The 12,255-nt window shown below is 44.6% G+C and overlaps 1 protein-coding gene across 3 annotated transcripts in view; it reads left to right on the forward strand.

Annotated features, from left to right (window-relative positions):
• The first annotated feature begins 550 nt into the window (after nucleotides 1-550).
• The window catches only part of Wasf2 (WASP family member 2), a 76,559-nt gene continuing 64,854 nt past the window's right edge, over nucleotides 551-12,255 (forward strand). For 2 of the 3 annotated variants that reach the window (XM_006975611.4, XM_076565347.1), the window contains exon 1: nucleotides 551-737. The gene's annotated coding sequence lies outside the window, so the exon portion shown is untranslated. The remainder of the gene's footprint in view (nucleotides 738-12,255) is intronic. The other variant, XM_076565348.1, reaches the window with a different exon arrangement.

Below are 12,255 nucleotides of genomic sequence, written 5' to 3' on the forward strand. Positions count from 1 at the left end.
GTTGCAGAGTGAAGACAGGTGACGGCGGCCTCTCAGAACTAACTCCCAGTTCCAGTACCCAAGCTTAGCCAGGACACCTATGCTTCGGAGCGAGCTGAAGCCTATGACTCACACTCTCCACCCAACTTTCGGTCCCGCCTGGGACCAGGCGTGAAGGGACATGACTATTTGCGACTCGAGGGGTGTCCACAGGAAGTTCCTAGGCTCGGCCCGCTCCTCCCACCCAAAACACTGGATTTCTGGGCTCTAACAAAAAGAATTCACCTTCCGACCTATGTTTGACGAGGCCTTGCACTTTCTTAGCTGATGTTTTTCCACTCGAACTTGGGCGTCGATTTACCTTTCTTTCCACCTCCACCTCACTTGGTTTGCCCTGGCCTCTGTTTACTCCGATTGCGGAAGTCGCTCGGGTGGAGTTCCCGGGACACTACCTTTGAATACGTCTTTTGCGTACTTATTTAATTGGCATTGGATTCAGACCAATGGGGGCGCTGGAAGCCCAGGGCGGGCGGGGCGGAGAGCCAATCAGAACGGTTGGCGGGGTGTGGCTGCGTCCCGGGGCGGGGAATCACGTAATGGCGGACTCGGGCCGGTGGAGTGCGGCTAGGGGCGTAGCGCGCTGAGGGGGGCTCCGGCAGTGTGGCAGCCCGCGAAGCGGTGGGCCGGGGCGCACTCCGTGGGGACACGGGCCGGCCGGCCAGCCCTTCATGTCGCTGAGGGCGACTGCGCGAGGTCAGGTGAGCAACAAGTCCCCCCCGGGCGCGTCCGGCTGCGAGGCGCGAGCGGTGGTGGCCGGGCGGCCCCTGCGGGGTCCGGGGGGACCCGGTGCCCGCTCTGGCCGCCGCCGCCGCCGCCGCGGTTCGCGTGCTGTCAGCGCCGTGGCCACACCCCAGGGCTGGTGGTGACCCAGAGTGCCCTTCGGAGACCTGGAAGGGCCCGGCGAAAAGTGTGCCGACCTGTGGCCCTGCCACCAGCCCGCCAGTGAGCTCTTGAGCAAGTCACTTCCGTCTTTGGGCCTCAGTTTACCATTTGTAAGAAGACTTCGCAGGAGTATGTGGATCGGGTCTCAGCGGTTTCCCGAGCTCTGGGACAAGTTCTTGTCCAGGTTGAGCCTCAGTTTCCATATTTGGACCAAGAAGGAATTGACGTCCCCTTTGAGGTCCCCGGCCTGCTGCTAAGCTGGGGAGTGGGTAGGGAGGGCACTGTGTGATAAGTGTGCGCGCACGTGTGCACACGTAGAGAAAGGAGAGTTGGCTTACAGGACCACTGGTACCAGAGCGTGGGTGCTACCAGATCGTGACGGGGTAGGGCCAGGTCCCTTTGGTCCTTTGAGATGAAGTTTTATACAGCCGTCCATAGATTGAGAGATGAGGAGGAAATCCTTGCAGCCTTTGGGGCGACTGTTGGCCTTTAAGCCGGTACTGAAGAGGGAGAAAGGCAAGAAGAACGTTTATGGCCGTCCTACTATGTGCCACACCTTAGGAATACATTCTTGTTTAGTTTTTCCAGCTGACCTTGCAAGTTTTCAGGTGAGGAAGCCAAGTTTCAGAGAAGTTAAGTAACTTGTTCAGGGCCACACAGTACTGTGAGGCGCTTACCAACGTGAGGGTGTTTCCTCTGGGAAGCCCCGGGACAGGGCAGGGGTAAGTCACTGCCCGCTTACAAGGAAAGTTGGCTTTGTCAGAAATGGAGGGGTGTAGCCCAGAGATTTGATTTCGCTTCTGGTGTGGGGGGACAGGCGAGGTCTTGAGCTCAGGGTTATTCATTACAAGTCCATCCTCTTTTCTCACTCTGTGACTTAGAAAGGACCCTTTCCGAATGTTAAAAGTCACTTCCAAGCATGACAGGACATCAGAGAATTCGGCTTGCGTTCTGCAGAAGAAAGTTCACCAGCTTCTGGTGTGTTGACTTGACACCCAAGTTCTGGTTCAGGGTGGGACTATCCGAGTGTCTGTCTCTCTGTAAGAAGACTACGTTTTATTGGGAGGGAGAAAGCTTGGAAATTTCGTTCGTTTACATTTCTCTGGGTTCCTTGGGGTCAAAGTTTCTATAGCCTACCTGTGTTTAAGGGTACCGTTTCTTTCTTTGTGCCTCCCTTATCTTCAGGTGAGGGAAGGCAGTGGACTTTGGGTATTCGGGTATCACAGCCCTTAAGCTTTAGAAACCTCAAGAGCTTTGGGTTAATCAAAATAGTAGGTCCAGCTGTGGGTATTGTTCTCCGTCAGTGGCAGGGAGGGAGATCGGAAGAGGAAGTTGCTGAGAAAGAGGGCGTTTCTTAGCTGTGGAGCCAATATGTATTTTCTTTGTTTGAAATTCTAAAAGCAGAAAAGCATCAGCTAAAGGAGGAAGGAAGGAAGGAAGGAACTTCTAAACTCTTGCTTCCTGTCAGGGAGCTTTGAGGACAGTCCCGGCCTTGTGGGAGGCACTGCTTGCCCAGGAAAAGGCAATTGAATTGGCTGGACTTCGAGAATGAGCTTGTAGATTCTAGAATCTAGAATGAAATAACTTTAAGTCTTAAATCCTCTCAGATAAATGTTTAAAGAACATTTTAGTGAGTTATCACTGTTGATTCATTGTTCCCGCCATACTTTTCAGTCTTTGGCCAAATTTTAGCTGTGATTTAACTCAGGGTTTTAACATAATCTGCCTTTGCTATGAAGAGGATGCAGAGCCATCGTCACTTGAAAAATATGATGTGTTTGGACATTTATTTATATCTTACTGTTTTCTTTTTAATGTTGTTATTTATTTTCTGTTGAGTCTGGTCTTCCTATGTAACACAGACTTACCTTGAACTCAGTATCTTCCTGTGTCAGACTCTGGAATGTTGGGGTTACAGACATTGGCCACTACCATGTCCTGCTTGTTTTTTTGTTTTTTGTTTTTTGTTTTTTTTTTCCCAGAGACAGGGTTTCTTTGTGTAGCCGTGGCTGTCCTTGAACTCCCTCTGTAGAGCAGGCTGGCCTTGAATTCACGGAGATACGCCTGCCTCTGCTTCATGAGTGCTGGGACATCACTGCCCGGCTTTCCACTTGGTTTTTGACATTAAGGGTTTTTTAAATTATTATTATTATTTTTAATGAATCACTATGTGGGTGTTAGTAACTTGGTTCTCTGCAAGAGCAACAAGTGCTCTTAACTGCTGAGCCATCTCTCCAGCCCCTTAAGACTTTTTTTTTTTTTTTAAATAAATTATCTGTGTGTGGGGGGATGTGTAACTCTAGTTCCAAAGGCTCTGATTCCCTCTTCTGACCTCAGGTAGCAGGCATACACATGGTGCACATGCATACACATGCATGCTTGTAAGCCAAACACTCATACAGTGAACACTGTATAACAGAGTTGATTTCGAGTCTGGAAAATAGTGTTATGTGGAAAATTTCTTTCCTTTTCTGTGATATAAAACTTTCACTTTAGTTAAAATACAGCTGATGTGCATTTATTTAGGTACCGGAATAGATCTTTTAGTACTCTCCCTGCTTGTTTTTAGATGCTGAAAGGACCCCTCCACCTTTTCTTTATTCGTGGGGCCGATAGTGGAGATGCCACTGTGTCTGCTGAGCGGGTGCACTGTACAGCTGAGTCACATCGCCAGCCCTCTCTGCCCCCCTTCTATAAACAATACTTCATAGGTTCTTTGCTCTCTCTGTTTTCTATAGCTATTGAGAGAATAGTACCTTTTTCTGTACACTGGAGAGAAAGATTTGTGCCTGCAGGATTTTAGAGCTAATTTTTTTCCTGCAGGGTGGTGCTTAGTGTAATATGGGATAATCACTAGTAGATGGAATTTGGGTCAGATTTTCCTTTTTTCTTTTCTTTTTTTCCCTGGTGCTTTGAGACAAGGTCTCTTTTTCCATAGGCTTGTCTGGAACTAGCTGTGTAGCTGAGGATAACCTTGAACTCTTGATCCCCAATATCTCCACTTCCCAAGTGCTGGGTCTAGAGGCTTGTGCCACTATACCCAGTTTTGTGGTGCTGGGGATTGAACAAGGACTTTAGTGCATGCTAGGCAAGCCTCTTCCAATTAAGCTACATTCTCAGTTATACCATATGTACCCTTAGCTTTTCTGAGCTACCTCTACTATAGAATGAAGTTCATTGTTTGACAATGAAGGATTCCTTTTCTTTATAAGAACCCTCATGACAACATAGATTTTAAGAATTTTGTCCTTCAGAAGTCTATGGAACCACTGTTTGAAGGCTTCAGTTCATTCTATTTGAATGGCTCCATAGTGTCTGATAATAGCACTTTCACTGGGTGTAGAGGGTGTGGAATGGTGGATTGGAGGTTGCAAGTGGAGTGTGTGATTGGATCAGGGAATAGGAGTGATTCTGGTCTAGACCACCCTTTTGTAATTGCTGACACTATTGAAAATAACTGCAAAAATAGTGAACTAGCATGCTACATTCTAACTCTGCTTGTGATTCTGAGTACATTCTATACACAGTCAGGAGTGGTGGTGCACACTTCCAATCCAACACTCTGAAGGCAGAGGCAGGTGGCTCCCTGTGAGTTTGAGGACAGCCTGGTTTACAGAGGAGTTCAGGACAACTAAAGTGACATAGTGAGACCTTGTCTTGCAAAACAAAACAAAACAAACAACAACAAAAAATTCAAGTCGGGTAATGGTGTCTTTGATTTCTTTTGTGTTTGTAATTCCTAAAGACCAGAGCTTCAAACTGATCATATCAGGATTCTCCATGAAAAATATACTTAAATGGCTTAGGAACTCTGATGTCAATACATAATAGGTTAAGAATTGTTTATGTATCTTTCATTTATATATGTGTGTGTGTGTGTGTGTGTGTGTGTGCGCGCGCGCGCGCGCGCGCGCGCGCGCGCGCGACACAGAAGGTGTGTGGAAGTCAGAGGACTGCTTTGGAAGTCAATTTCTCTCCTTCCTCTCTGGTATCCAGGGATTGGATTCTGGTGTCAGGTTTGTGAGGATTTTTGTTGTTGTTTTTGTTTCAGGGTTTCTCTGTGTAGCTGTGGAGCTTGTCCTGCTACTCACTCTGTAGCCCAGGCTGGCCTCAAACTCACAGAGATCCACCTGCCTCTACCTTCTGAGTGCTGGGATTAAAGGCATGCTCTTCCATGTCTGGCCAACCAAAAGTTATATTTATTCCTTGAGTATTAGTCTTACTCAGGTTGAGTGGGGTGACAACTGATAATTTGGAAATAGGTAGAAATGCATAATTTTTGAGGATTTGGATAAGGGAGGCAGACTCCTGGGCACTAGTGATGCCAAAAGAAGACATGGAAAGTTGTAGTTTGAGGGGCTGGAGAGATGGCTCAGAGGTTAAGAGCATGTACTGTTCTTGCAGAGGAACTGAATTCAACTCCCAATACCCACATTAGGTGGCTCACAGCCAGCTCCAGGGGACTGTGACACCTCTGGTCTCTGTGGGCACCTGCTCTTGTGTGCAGATAGACACACATATACATAGTTAAATAATAAAAATGAAGTTAAAGGCTGGGTGGTGGTGGCACACATCTTTAATCCCAGCACTCAGGAGGCAGAGCCAGGCGGATCTCTGTGAGTTTGAGGTCAGCCTGGTCTATAGATCAAGATCCAGGACAGGCACCAAAGCTACACAGAGAAATCCCATCTCGAAAAATCTAAATAAATAAAATAAAAAAATAAAATTAAAAAAGTAAAAGAAAGTTGAAGTTTATGACATGAGGAACAGTTGATGCTGCGTGATTTTTTGTTGGATGGCTCCTTTTTTGGGAAGAGTGTATATAGGCTATGAAATAAGATGCTTTTTGCTTTCCTTTAGAGCAGATCTAAGATGTCATCTTCTGCTTTGGGAAAGGCTCATTGACTTACCCTCCCCCTTTGGTTAAAGCAATAATCAGAATCAAACTAAGTCAGACAGCGAAAACTACAGGCAGCTAAGGAACACTGAGAGCAGGAGCTTCCTCCCCAGGAGGAGCACACTGCTTGGTTATCCAGTACCAAGTGGTCAGCTCTGAAAAACAGACCAGGCACAGACTGGGCAGGCTGTAGTTTTCTATTTAGGAACACACACACACACACACACACACACACACACACACACACACACACACACACACACATACACACATACACACATAAAGACAACAGGGGAAAAGGATGTATTTTATATTGTAATCTCAAAAAATTAACCCCCCGCCCCCACAGAGTCAGACAAGTTATAAAACTGCTTTCCCTAGCTGTGTGCTTCTTCTGCTTCTGCTTCTCCTCTTCCTTTTTCCCCCCAGAGATAGGGTTTCTCTGTAGCCTTTGACTGTCCTGAAACTTGGAGATTCACCTGCCTCTGCCTCCCAAGTGCTGGATTAAAGGCCTGCACCACCACCATGCCTGGTTTACTGTGTGCTTATTAAAGACAGGACTTAATGTTCTTTTTAAATTTGTTTATTTGTTTGTTTTTGTATTTTCAAGGCAGGGTTTCTCTGTGTAGCTTTGGAGTCTGTCCTGGATCTCACTCTGTAGACCAGGCTGGCTTCAAACTCACAGAGACCTACCTGGCTCTGCCTCCCGAGTGCTGGGATTAAAGGTGTGTGCCTTAATTTTCTTTTCTTTTCTTTGGTTTTTCGAGACAGGGTTTCTCTGTGTAGCTTTGCGCCTTTCCTGGAACTTGCTTTGGAAACCAGGCTGGCCTCAAACTCACAGAGATCCATCTGCCTCTGCCCCCCGAGTGCTGGAATTAAAGGCGTGTGCCACCACCACCCGGCAATTTTTTTTTAATGGAGACTAAACCCAGGCTTTCATATGTGCTAGGCAAGTGTCATACCACTGAGCCACATTCCCAGCTTTTTTTTTTTTTTTTTTTTTTCCTTCGAGACAGGGTCTCACTATGTAGCACTAACTGTCCTGGAACTAACTATGTAGACCAGGCTGGCCTTGATTCACCTGCCTCTGCCTCCCACGCGTTGGGATTTAAAGGTGTGCGTCATCACACATGGTATCCTCAGCCTTTTTATGGTTCACTTTTGTATGGTCAATGTACAACATACCATATAGGTTTAATAAATGCTAACAATGCCTCTGTTTTATTCTGTTCTTGTGGTTTTGTTTTGAAATAGTCTCACTCTGAAGCCCAGGCCCGTCTTGAATTCTTGATCCTTCTGCCTCAGTCTCTCGACGGACGTCCTGTCCCACCATGTCTGGCTTCTCTAGGGTCATTTGTGTGGGCTTCTCTTAGTTCCATTTCATAAACAGTCTCCTGTTTGCTACCCGTTAGGTGCCAGTAGCAGTGTGACATCCTCCCCCAATGTGACACCCAGAAATATCTCTAGACATTGTTACACGGACATTGAAGAGCCAGATCAGCCCAGGCATAAACCACTGAGTTAGCAGGGTAACTCAGCAGAAGGAAGTGAGTGCAGATGGGTGCTGAGCCGGTGCTTGGGGTGCTTGGCTTCTGTTCCTCCTTTCTGGTTAGAGGTCTCCCGTCTTTGGATGAGAAAAGAAATTGAGGGAAATCAGGAAATGACAACTTTCAAATAGCCACATTATCTTTATTCTGTTCAGATTTTATTTTATCAAGTTAAAATATATTGGAGCAGTACAGATAGCTGAATTATTTATGCAGATCTATGTAAATTCAATTTCTTATCACTGATTAAGATTAGATGGAGTAAAGATCTAGTAGACGATTACTTTCATGAATGAAAGACTCCCAGAAAGCTTTAGGCCTAAAGATCAACCTGCATTGCTTTTTAAAAGAACTTGCTAGAACCTGCTGGGATTCTTCTTAACTGAAGTTTGAGCTTTATGGCTAAGATGTATCTTTGCTGTCCCTGCTTAGATACTTTATAACTCTAAAAAACAGGTTTAGGGCCTTTCTGGGTAAAGGCTCTTGCTCCCCCACCTGAAGACCTGAGTTCAGCCTCTGAATGAAATGTTTCATTTCTGTTGCTCTAATGAAATACCCTGACAGAAAGTGACTTAGGGGAGAAAGGGTTTAAATTTTGCTCGCAGTTCCAGGTCATAATCCATTGAGGCAGGAATTGAAGCAGCTAGTCACATACACAGTCAAGAGCAGAGAGAATGAGTGCATGCATGCTTCTATTGCTTAGCTCATTTTCTCTTCTTTCTTACACAGTCCAGGACCCAAGGCCAGGGAATGTTGCCACCCACATGGGCTGAGTCTTTCCACATTAATTAATATAATCAGAACAATCCCTCACAGACATGCCTACAGGCCATCTTTCATTGAGATTTTCTTCTGAGGCGATTCTACATTGTGTTATCATCAAGGGGCTGGAGAGAGGGCTCAGCTGTTAAGAGCATTGGATGCTCTTCAGAGGACCCAGGTTCAATTTCAGTTCCCAGCACATGGCAGCTCACAGCTGTCTCTTCCAGGGGATCTGATTCCTCATACAGACATACTTGCAGGCAAAACATCTGTTATGTATATAAAATAAATTAATTAAAAACAACAACAACAAACCTGACCATCACAGGAACCTACATGGTGGGAGAGAATGAGAGAATGAACTCCTCCAAGTTGTCCTGTGACCTCCACACACACAAATTAAATAAATGTAATTAGCCCTGGCTGTCCTGGAACTCTCTCTGTAGCCCAGGCTGGCCTCAAACTTACAGAGATCCACCTGCCTTTGCCTCCCAAGTGCTGGAACTAAAGGTGAGTTCCAGGACAGCCAAGGCTATGCAGAGAAACACTATCTCAAAAAACAAACAGCTGGGCGTTGGTGGTGCACGCCTTTAATCCCAGCACTCGGGAGGCAGACAGGAGCCAGGCGGATCTCTGTGAGTTCGAGGCCGGCCTGGGCTACCAAGTGAGCTCCAGGAAAGGCGCAAAGCTACACAGAGAAACCCTGTCTCGAAAAAACAAACAAACAAAAAAAACACACACACAAAAAAAAAAAAAAGAAAGAAAAGAAAAAAAAAGGGGGGGGTGTTCATTGCCCTTCCAAAGGACAGAGGACCCCAGTTTAATATCCATCACCCATATCCAGGACCCACACTGCCTGTAACTCTGGCTCCAGAGAATCTCATACCTTCTTCAGGTGTCTTTGGGTATTTGCACACACTTACAGACACATACATCAACGTGAATAAAAATTAAAAATCTTAAGGAAAAAAACCTGCAAAATTAAGTAACAACAAAAAAATCACATACACTCACACACACAACCCCCTGATGTTTTAAGTATGTTTATGATTTTGTGTTGGCTGCTCCCATAGCTCTCCTGGGCTGTAGACTGGACTCCTTGCTTCTACAGTAGGATACCATTAGCATCACTCATATCTTAGTCACCATGAAGGTAAAGCTGAATGAATGTTTTTTCCTGTTTCATTTGAAGTTATGAATGGTACTCTAGAGAATTCAAATGTATAGTCATGAATAGTATCTCAGAATAGTTACCATTTATGCAAATGAAACACACTTCTTAACTTAGAAACCAAACAGAATTGAATTAGAAAAGAGAAGAATAGAAACAAGGATTGTACAGAGGGAATGCTGTTCAGATACAGAAGTATCTTAGAACAAATCTGCTTTTCATCATGATTTCTAGATACCTAAAAATAAACAGTTTGAGATTGATGGGAGAGGCTATTAAGCTTTGCTTATGATATTTATTTTGGAGCTCTGGTTTTCCTTCTCTGGTAAAATATAGGAAAATCTGAAGTGTATTCTCTTAGTTGTAAGATTAATTCCAGTTGAATAAAATTAAGTTTCTTATTTTAGGATATAGATGCCTTTTTTTCAGAGAGAGTTATGGCTCATTTTAGTTTCAATTTGAGTGTATGCACACCTGTTTATTACTCACATATATCTCGTATAACTTAAACTAATTTAAACTCGGTAGTTGACACAATTGAATAAGAAGAGCAATTCTTTTGCTCTCCAGTCTTTAGAATTATCCCCTCTCCCCATGATGCCACTGATGTAGCAAGTATCAAAGACCTTTCTCAAAACAGGTGTTTTTTCTTCTTCTTTCCCCTCATTTTGCGGTCCTGGGGTTGACCTAGAGCCTCTCTTATGCTTGGTACAAGCTTCACTCCTGAGCCACACCCCCAGCCCTCTTTGTGTTTTTTCATGGAGACAGAGTCTCTCCGAGGCTGGCCTGGAATTCACTCTGTAGCCCAGTAGGGCCTTGAACTTGCAGTTCTCCTCCCTCAGCTTTTCAGGGACTCGGGATTAAGGATGTACCATCAGACCTGGCTTCAGAACAGACCCTGAGAAATTGTTTGACTATGTAGGACTTCTTGAGTCATACCTGTTGATATTCACATTGGGAACTGTAGATTCCTGAAATCAAAGTTGGATTTTGATTAGAAGACCAACTTTGTTTGTCCCTTTCTAGCTCAGGTTCACTGAGCTCCTACTTTGATATATTGCGTGGTCAGTCCTCGGCATTTGAGATAAAGTAATGGTAGTAGCTACCTTTTGTTGTTTTTTGTTTTTTTGAGATGGGGTTTTTCTGTGTAACAGCCCTAGCTGTCCTGGAACTTGCTCTGTAGCCCAGGCTGACCTCAAACTCACAGAGATCCACCTGCCTCTGCCTCCCAAGTACTGGGATTAAAGGCATGTGCCACCACCGCCTGGCCTAGTAGCTACCTTTTATATTTTATGAATAAAGTACATTGGTTCAGAGCTTTTAAAGAATTTTATTTATTATCTCATGTGCATTGGTGTTTTGCCTGTATATATATCTGTGTGGGGATTTTTGGATCCTCTGGAACTAGAGTTACAGACAGTTGTGAGCTGCCATATGGGTGCTAGGAATTGAACATGGGTCCTCTGGAAGAGCAGCCAGTGCTCTTAACTACTAAGCCATCTTGCCAGGCACAAGATACAGACTGAAATGCCCCCCACCCCCTTTTCCTTTGGGGGATTGGGTCTCATGTAACCAGGATGGCTTAGAACTCACTATGTAGCTGAGTGCTGTCCTGGAGCTTACTCTGGCTCTGTAGCTCTGTGACCTTGAACTCTTCATTGTTTTTAATCTCAGGATCCTGAACAGCTAAGATTATTAGTATTTTCCACCATGCCTGGTTCCCAGTTTTGTTTATCCATTATTATCAGTATTATTTGGATTTTTTTTTTTTTGAGACAGAATCTTGCAACTCGAATTTCTAAAGGTCTTATTAATAAAAAACCTAGAACCTGATATCGGGGTGAATGCTGAAAGATCAGAGAGACAAAGGAACGAGCCACTGCCATGTCTCACCTCACCAACTCCACGAATCCTCTGACTGAAATCCTCTGAGTCCTCACCTGCAAAGCTCCAGCTGAAGAAGCCTCTAGCTGAAAGGGACTCTTCTGCTGAAAAACCTTTAGTTCCTGTCTCCTCACGCCTTATATACCTTTCTCCACCCAGTCATCACTTCCTGGGATTAAAGGCGTGTGTGTGCTTCCCAGTCCTGGGATTAAAGGTGTGTGCCACCACTGCCTGGCTCTGTTTTCTCTCCTAGACTGAGTCAATCTCATGTAGTCCAGGGTGGCTTTGAACTCACAGAGATCCAGACAGATCTCTGCCTCCCGAGTGCTAGGATTAAAGGTGTGTGCCACCACTGCCTGGCCTCTATATTTAATCTAGTGACTTGTTCTGTCCTCTCATCTTTAGGCAAATTTTATTAGGGTACACAGTATATCACCACAGAGTCTCACTATGGTAGACCGTGGTGGCCTTGAACTCAAAAGATTTGACTGGCTCTGCTTCCTGAGTGCTGGGATTAAAGGTGTGTTCCACCATGCTGGCTCATTATTTTTAGTTTTTAGTTTTTTTCCTTTTTTTTTTAAAAAAAAAAATCTCATGATTAAATGATGTGTTCATTTCTTTTCTATCTTTTTCTTTTATTTTTTTTTTAAGATTTATTTATTTTGGAGCTGGAGAGATGGCTCAGAGGTTAAGAGCACACTGGCTACTCTTCCATAAGTGCTGAGTTCAATTTCCAGCAACTACATGGGGGCTTACAACTATCTCTAGTGGGATCTGTTGCCCTCTTCTGTCTTGTAGGCATGCATGCAGAAAAAACACTCATATACATAAAATAAATAAATCTTTATTATGTATATAGTATTATGTACATATTATGTATATAGTATATAGAGGCAGAGGCAAGCAGATCTCTGTGAATTCGAGGCCATCTTGGTCTACAGAGTGAGTTCCAGGACAGCCAGGGCTGTTACATGGAGAAACCCTGTTTCGAGGAAAAGAAAAAAAAATTTAAAATCTGAAGCCAGACATGGTGCATGGTGGTTCATATCTTTAGTCCTAATACACGAACAGGT

Source organism: Peromyscus maniculatus, chromosome 2 (genome assembly GCF_049852395.1).
Source record: "Peromyscus maniculatus bairdii isolate BWxNUB_F1_BW_parent chromosome 2, HU_Pman_BW_mat_3.1, whole genome shotgun sequence".
NCBI classification, from domain to species: Eukaryota; Metazoa; Chordata; class Mammalia; order Rodentia; family Cricetidae; genus Peromyscus; species Peromyscus maniculatus.